Genomic DNA, 5779 nt, shown 5'->3' with positions numbered 1-5779 from the left:
TGACTAAATTCTATAACTACCAGCATTAAAGAGTGGAATAACTCAATATATCGGAAAAAAACAACTACATCCCGAAGACTTAATACCAGACTGATGAAAGGTATAAGCTCTATATTAATTTATTTTTGTAATTATCGTTATTTATATATTTTTATTTTCTCTAATTATGTCTTTTTCAGTATAAGTCAATTATTTAATTTTATTAAGTCTATAAGTATCATATTATCCTCCCCACTGTTCCTTATGGATTCGAAATATGGCCTCTTATAGTAATGGGAGAACAGTGCCTTAAGGTTTTTGAAAATAAAGTATAATGTAAAATATTCGGAATTAAAAAGGAAGAATTAACGGCAGAATTTAGAAGACTATACAACTCTGAACTGAGTGTTATAGCATAATTCCGGTTATATTGCGGCCAATAATATCCCAACAAACGGATCCCTAAAATATTCAAAAACACTGAACCGAATATACACGTCCGAGGTGTAGACAAAAACGTAGATCGGAGAATTGCATTAAGGCTGATTTAGTAGATTGAGCTTCGAGGGGCATCTTTATTATTATTATAAATATCATTTATTTTTATTTGTTATTTTCTCTTTCTTTATTTATTATAATTGAATTTATTATTTATGATTGTTCAGTGGTTAAATCATTTTATATAGTTAGGGGTGTATTTTGCACGAGACCCTCATTATAAACTGTTAAAAAAAAACTAAAATAAACAAGTAAGTCCTTAACCCGGTCTGGTAACAATGAAAAAACTATGCTATTATACCTAAAATCAGATATAGATATATAAAATACTTTTAGATTTTTAAAATAAAATTAATACTACTTTAAATATATTTTTTTCAATTTCTTGAAACTGGTATTTATTTATTAAATAAATCAAATTGTATCCTTGTTTAGTCTCAACACTTTTTATTACATCAATAGTCCAAACGTTTCGGCCCATTCGGCCATCCTCAAAGACAATCTTCAAATATAAATTCTCACCTCACATCAAAATTTAAAAATGTTTTGCTAGGTATTATGCTCAGGTCATAAATTATAAGTCAAACATACACTATTTATTTAAAACTTCATTAATTTTTAAAACTTTTAATTTTCAATTAATCAACACTATCACTATCATTATCATATAAACAAACTATTTATCTGAATAAATTATTAATATAATAGAAAGTTTTGAGACTAGACAAGGATACAATTTGATTTATTTAATAATTTAATACTAATCAGTGAATAAAAACTTGGTCCGAAAAACAGTTAAAACCCTTCCTTATTCCTATTTTCTTTTTATCCCTTTTATCTTATAACCCTTAGTCCATTCATATTAATTGCTATGATTATTATAATATGTTTTAAAAATCTCGGTAAATAATAAAAACATGTTATTGAAGACTCAATCAGGTACTGGTGATACTGAACAGGAACTTCATGGAGTTCCGACAGTTATCGGTAAATAAAGCTGTTTACCGTAGCTGATCAGATAAAGGATGTTTGGCCTATAGGGAATTTTTTTTGTTATCTTGTTTGCTCAAGGTTTTTTTTTTTTTTTTTTTCAGTTTGTGTTATTCAAAATAGAAGATTTTTTTATTGATTTAAAACTTCTTTACTGACGTCCTACAACTTAGGAAAAAAAATTTTACTAAAGTAAATTGATTTCCTGACGCGAGATGAAACGGAAGTGCCGGAGGGCTGCTTAGAGGTTCCTCTTTTGGTGTGTTGGCACGTTTCATAGGCATACAGTTTAGCTTTTGAAAACGGAAATAAAATGGTGAGCTGTTTACTTGCGAAATGTTGGAATGGACCCCAAAATTAATAACGTTTGTATTTTTGTCTGCTTGATAATAAATTAGCAGAAGAATATGGTGGAAATTTAATGTCTACAAACCCTTTCTCGGGTAAATCCTGTGTAATGGAAAGTCAAAACACTAGGAGGAGAGAATATTGAGGTACTACAAACTATTCTACAAATTTTTAATTCAATAGGCTCACATACCGGAAACGGACGAACAAGGAAGAATGAAGAAATAGGAATAAATTTGACTATACTATTTTGTAGAAAATTCTATCAACTTTAATTTTGAAAACTATATAATTTTCTGTGCGACGCATTGTTTTTGAGAAATGCTACTAAACTTAAAAAAGGAATTTTTGAGCTCTCCCCATCCATCTTTCAGCAACTGAAATCAATGAGAATTTATTAGATATTGTTTATAGACCTTCTTCTTCACATTTCTGAAACTTTCGTTACTAAGGGATTTAACGCAGAAAAAAAACTGTTGTTAGCACAATAAAAAAATTGTTTATATTTTTATCTGGAAGAGTCAAATGATCATAAATAATTGTTCAACAAGGTTTATCTCTACCAGTAAGACATTTTTATATAAGTTTCTCGAGCTTATGATGAAATTTAAATATTTAATTTTTGAATAATTTTATTTGCCAAAGTCATCCGGAGAAACTTTCAAGCAATTTTTTATACAAATACGTATTGAGATCTTCTATATCCATTATGAAGTAACATAAAAATGACAAGCTCCTGGAGAAGTAAGGTCTTTCCGGTCAGCCATTTGAAACCCGAATAAATAAGTCTTCTACTGAAAAATGAAATATCAGGAAATTGGCTATCCATGTGGAATGGAAGCCCGCTAAACATATTAAAAATAATAAAAAAATAACTAAACCATGGGCTACATCAAACCGTACTTGACAAATACCAAGTACAAAAATACAAATATGACTCATTTATATCTGATCAATAAAGAACTACTACCAGAATGTCAATATTGAAATAATATACTTATATTCAGCCTTATTTTCCAATTTAAAATGTAGATTAGGAGTGGTACCAAGTATATCAGTGGCTCTGAATGATGCAAAAACAAATATAAAATTGGAATAAATTGTTTTAAGAATCAATAACTTTTAAACAAGGTTTAAACACTAAATCCAAACAGATTTAAATTTCACGTAAAAATAGACATTAAAATAATTAACTATCTCAAATTTGAAGAGATCTGAATCTTGGGATTGAAATAATAAATATAAAATAAATAAATATAATGATGAAGAAATATAATAAATACAATTAAATATCAAATGTACAAAACCAAACATATAGGAAAATAAAATAGAAAACATCGGCGTCGAATATCTAGCTCCCGGACTACTTCTGATGAATGCATGGTAGTGAATAGTACGTTATCTTCAGGGATATAAAACCGCTCAAGCTAATTAAATAATTTAAATATGTTCTGTAAGTTTAATAATATGAATATAAATACAAATAAAATAATGAATCTATGTGAGGGTATTAATAAGACTCAAAGCCGTGTTAGTTGAACAGTTCTACTAATTGTGTAAACGTTGCTTGAAAGGAGGTATTATCGGATTAACAATGAATCCGCTAAGTGTGTAAGCTCTCTTAGTTACTGATACGCTGGCGTGTAGCTTGGAGCATTGCATTCCTCCAATTGTGTAACTGTTTCTCCCTTCATATCAACGTTATCAATCCATATATTAGCATAAATAACCAAACATAAATAACTTTCTTGTTGGTGATGAATCATGTAAATAAATTCAGTAAAAGGGAAAAGATCTACTTTTGAAAATTTATTTTTGTTAATTTTATAATTGCTTTTCATATTCTTCTTCTGAATGCTTCCTTTTTTTAAAAAAAGAAGATTTTTAATTTTCTACATTTCTTATTATGGAAACAGTTTTAGCATTACAAAAAAAAAATAACAGAAATAAAGACGAACGAATAATTGAATTACATAAATAAATATAATTTGGTTGAAAGATATAAACTAGTATGAAAGTATTTTATGGTAGAATATAATTTATGTCAGTGATAGATGGCCAAATTTTTATTAAATAGTTTCCGTTCAGATGAGAATACATGCTTAAAAAAAAGTACCAAGGTTCATCTATAGATATGTTAGTACCTTTGACAAAAATAAATTTTGGCTTCAATATTTATTGGTAATTTCTCAATTCTGTAAATACTGAAGCGTAAATTTGGTTGGCACAGGTAGGTAAGAGGAAAGGATATTTCATATTCGCAAAATTGTAAATTTTACCTCTTGACTTCTGTTAAATACATTTACAGTGTTACTTAACTATCAGTGTAATTAAGTAGCAGTGCAGATATAATAAAGAGAATTTGTTTCCATGTAAAAATACGACGAGTCATAATTATGGCAAAATTAACAGGTAAAGTAATTCTAAAAATGAAGAAAATAAGCCAAGTTTTTGTGGAAAAATTATTATAAAATTAAAAGAAAGAGTTTCTTCAAATGTAATAATATATATGTTATTTTAATTGAATTTGATATTTTACTTTATTTTTTTAGGATTGCCTATATTTTTAAATTATATTCGGAACATAATTAGAATATGGAACATAGTAACATAGCTCTGAACTTTACTGTTCCTGAATTGTTAAATGTTTTTAATAACTTCATATTTTTTTCTAAATTTAACCTTGAGGTGTTCAGATAAAACATATTAATTTAATCATTAAATAACAGAATAAATATGTTACAAAACTCATTTTATAAACGTTCAATTATTGAAACATATTATAAATTTATAACAAAACAAATTATAAATTTAAATATAATTTTTTCAATTTCTTGAGACTGGTAATTACTTATTAAATAAATCAAATGGTATCCTTGTTAGGTTTCAATACTCTTTATTATATCAATAGTTTAACGTTTCGGCCAATTTGGCCATCCTCAAGGACAATCTGCATATATAAATTCTCACCTCACAACAAAATTTAAAAATGTTATGCAGGTTATTCTGGTCATTAATTATAAGTCAAAATCACCCTATTTTTTCAAGACTTCATTAATTTTTAAAACTTTAATTTAATTTTAGATTAAACTACACCATCAACTATCACATAATGGGGTTATAGATGTTTTGTTTATATGATAGTTGATAGTGTAGTTTAATCTAAAATTAAAAGTTTTAAAAATTAATGAAGTTTTGAAAAAAATAAGGTTATTTTGATTTATAATTAATGACCGGGGCAGAATAGCCTGCAAAACATTTTAAAATTTCCATGTGAGTTGAGAATTTATATTTGAAGATTGTCCTTGAGGTTGGCCGAAACTTTGGGCTATTGATATAATAAAGAGTGTTGAGACTTATACTAAAGGAAACCATTTGATTTATTTAATGGAACATATTATTTTCAAGCTGGTGATTATTTTTCAATAATATTCATAAGATTGAATGCCTGAATTAAAACCCACTAGACAAGTGAATGGGATTAACTCTACTTCTAGGACGGCACTAAGTGTAGACAGTACCCGCAACACTTAGCGGCATTGAGTACAGAGCCACTCAGGCGCAGCCATCAGTCACCACACGGGGCAGGTTAACCCTTATTTATGGATGTCCATTATCAGGGGGTACGGGGTAGGTTGAAGAGGGTGCGGCTTTTAAACAGAGCCGAAACGTCGAAGGGTTATTGAAAATTTTAGGATGAAAAATCGTAGCGGACCCTCCCCGATGCTGGCTGGGGCCTCAGAGATTTATTGCTTTAGTTATTATCCAGGCCCAACTAATTACTAGTTGCATAGCTCCTGTCAACTGGAGCGCTCCTCTCTCGCTGATTCATTCCCAGTTCTTCGCTTCTATTATATGAGTTTATTTAAACTATTTTAATGGGAGTTTTCAATATTTGTTCACTAATGAAAGTAGGAACATCAGAAAATAAAGAGCTATTGTTAAGTTTTTATATAGATATATA

Source organism: Halyomorpha halys, unplaced genomic scaffold (assembly GCF_000696795.3).
Source record: "Halyomorpha halys isolate HHAL.00 unplaced genomic scaffold, Hhal_1.1 Scaffold50.1, whole genome shotgun sequence".
NCBI lineage: Eukaryota > Metazoa > Arthropoda > Insecta > Hemiptera > Pentatomidae > Halyomorpha > Halyomorpha halys.
This window is presented reverse-complemented; position numbering follows the sequence as displayed.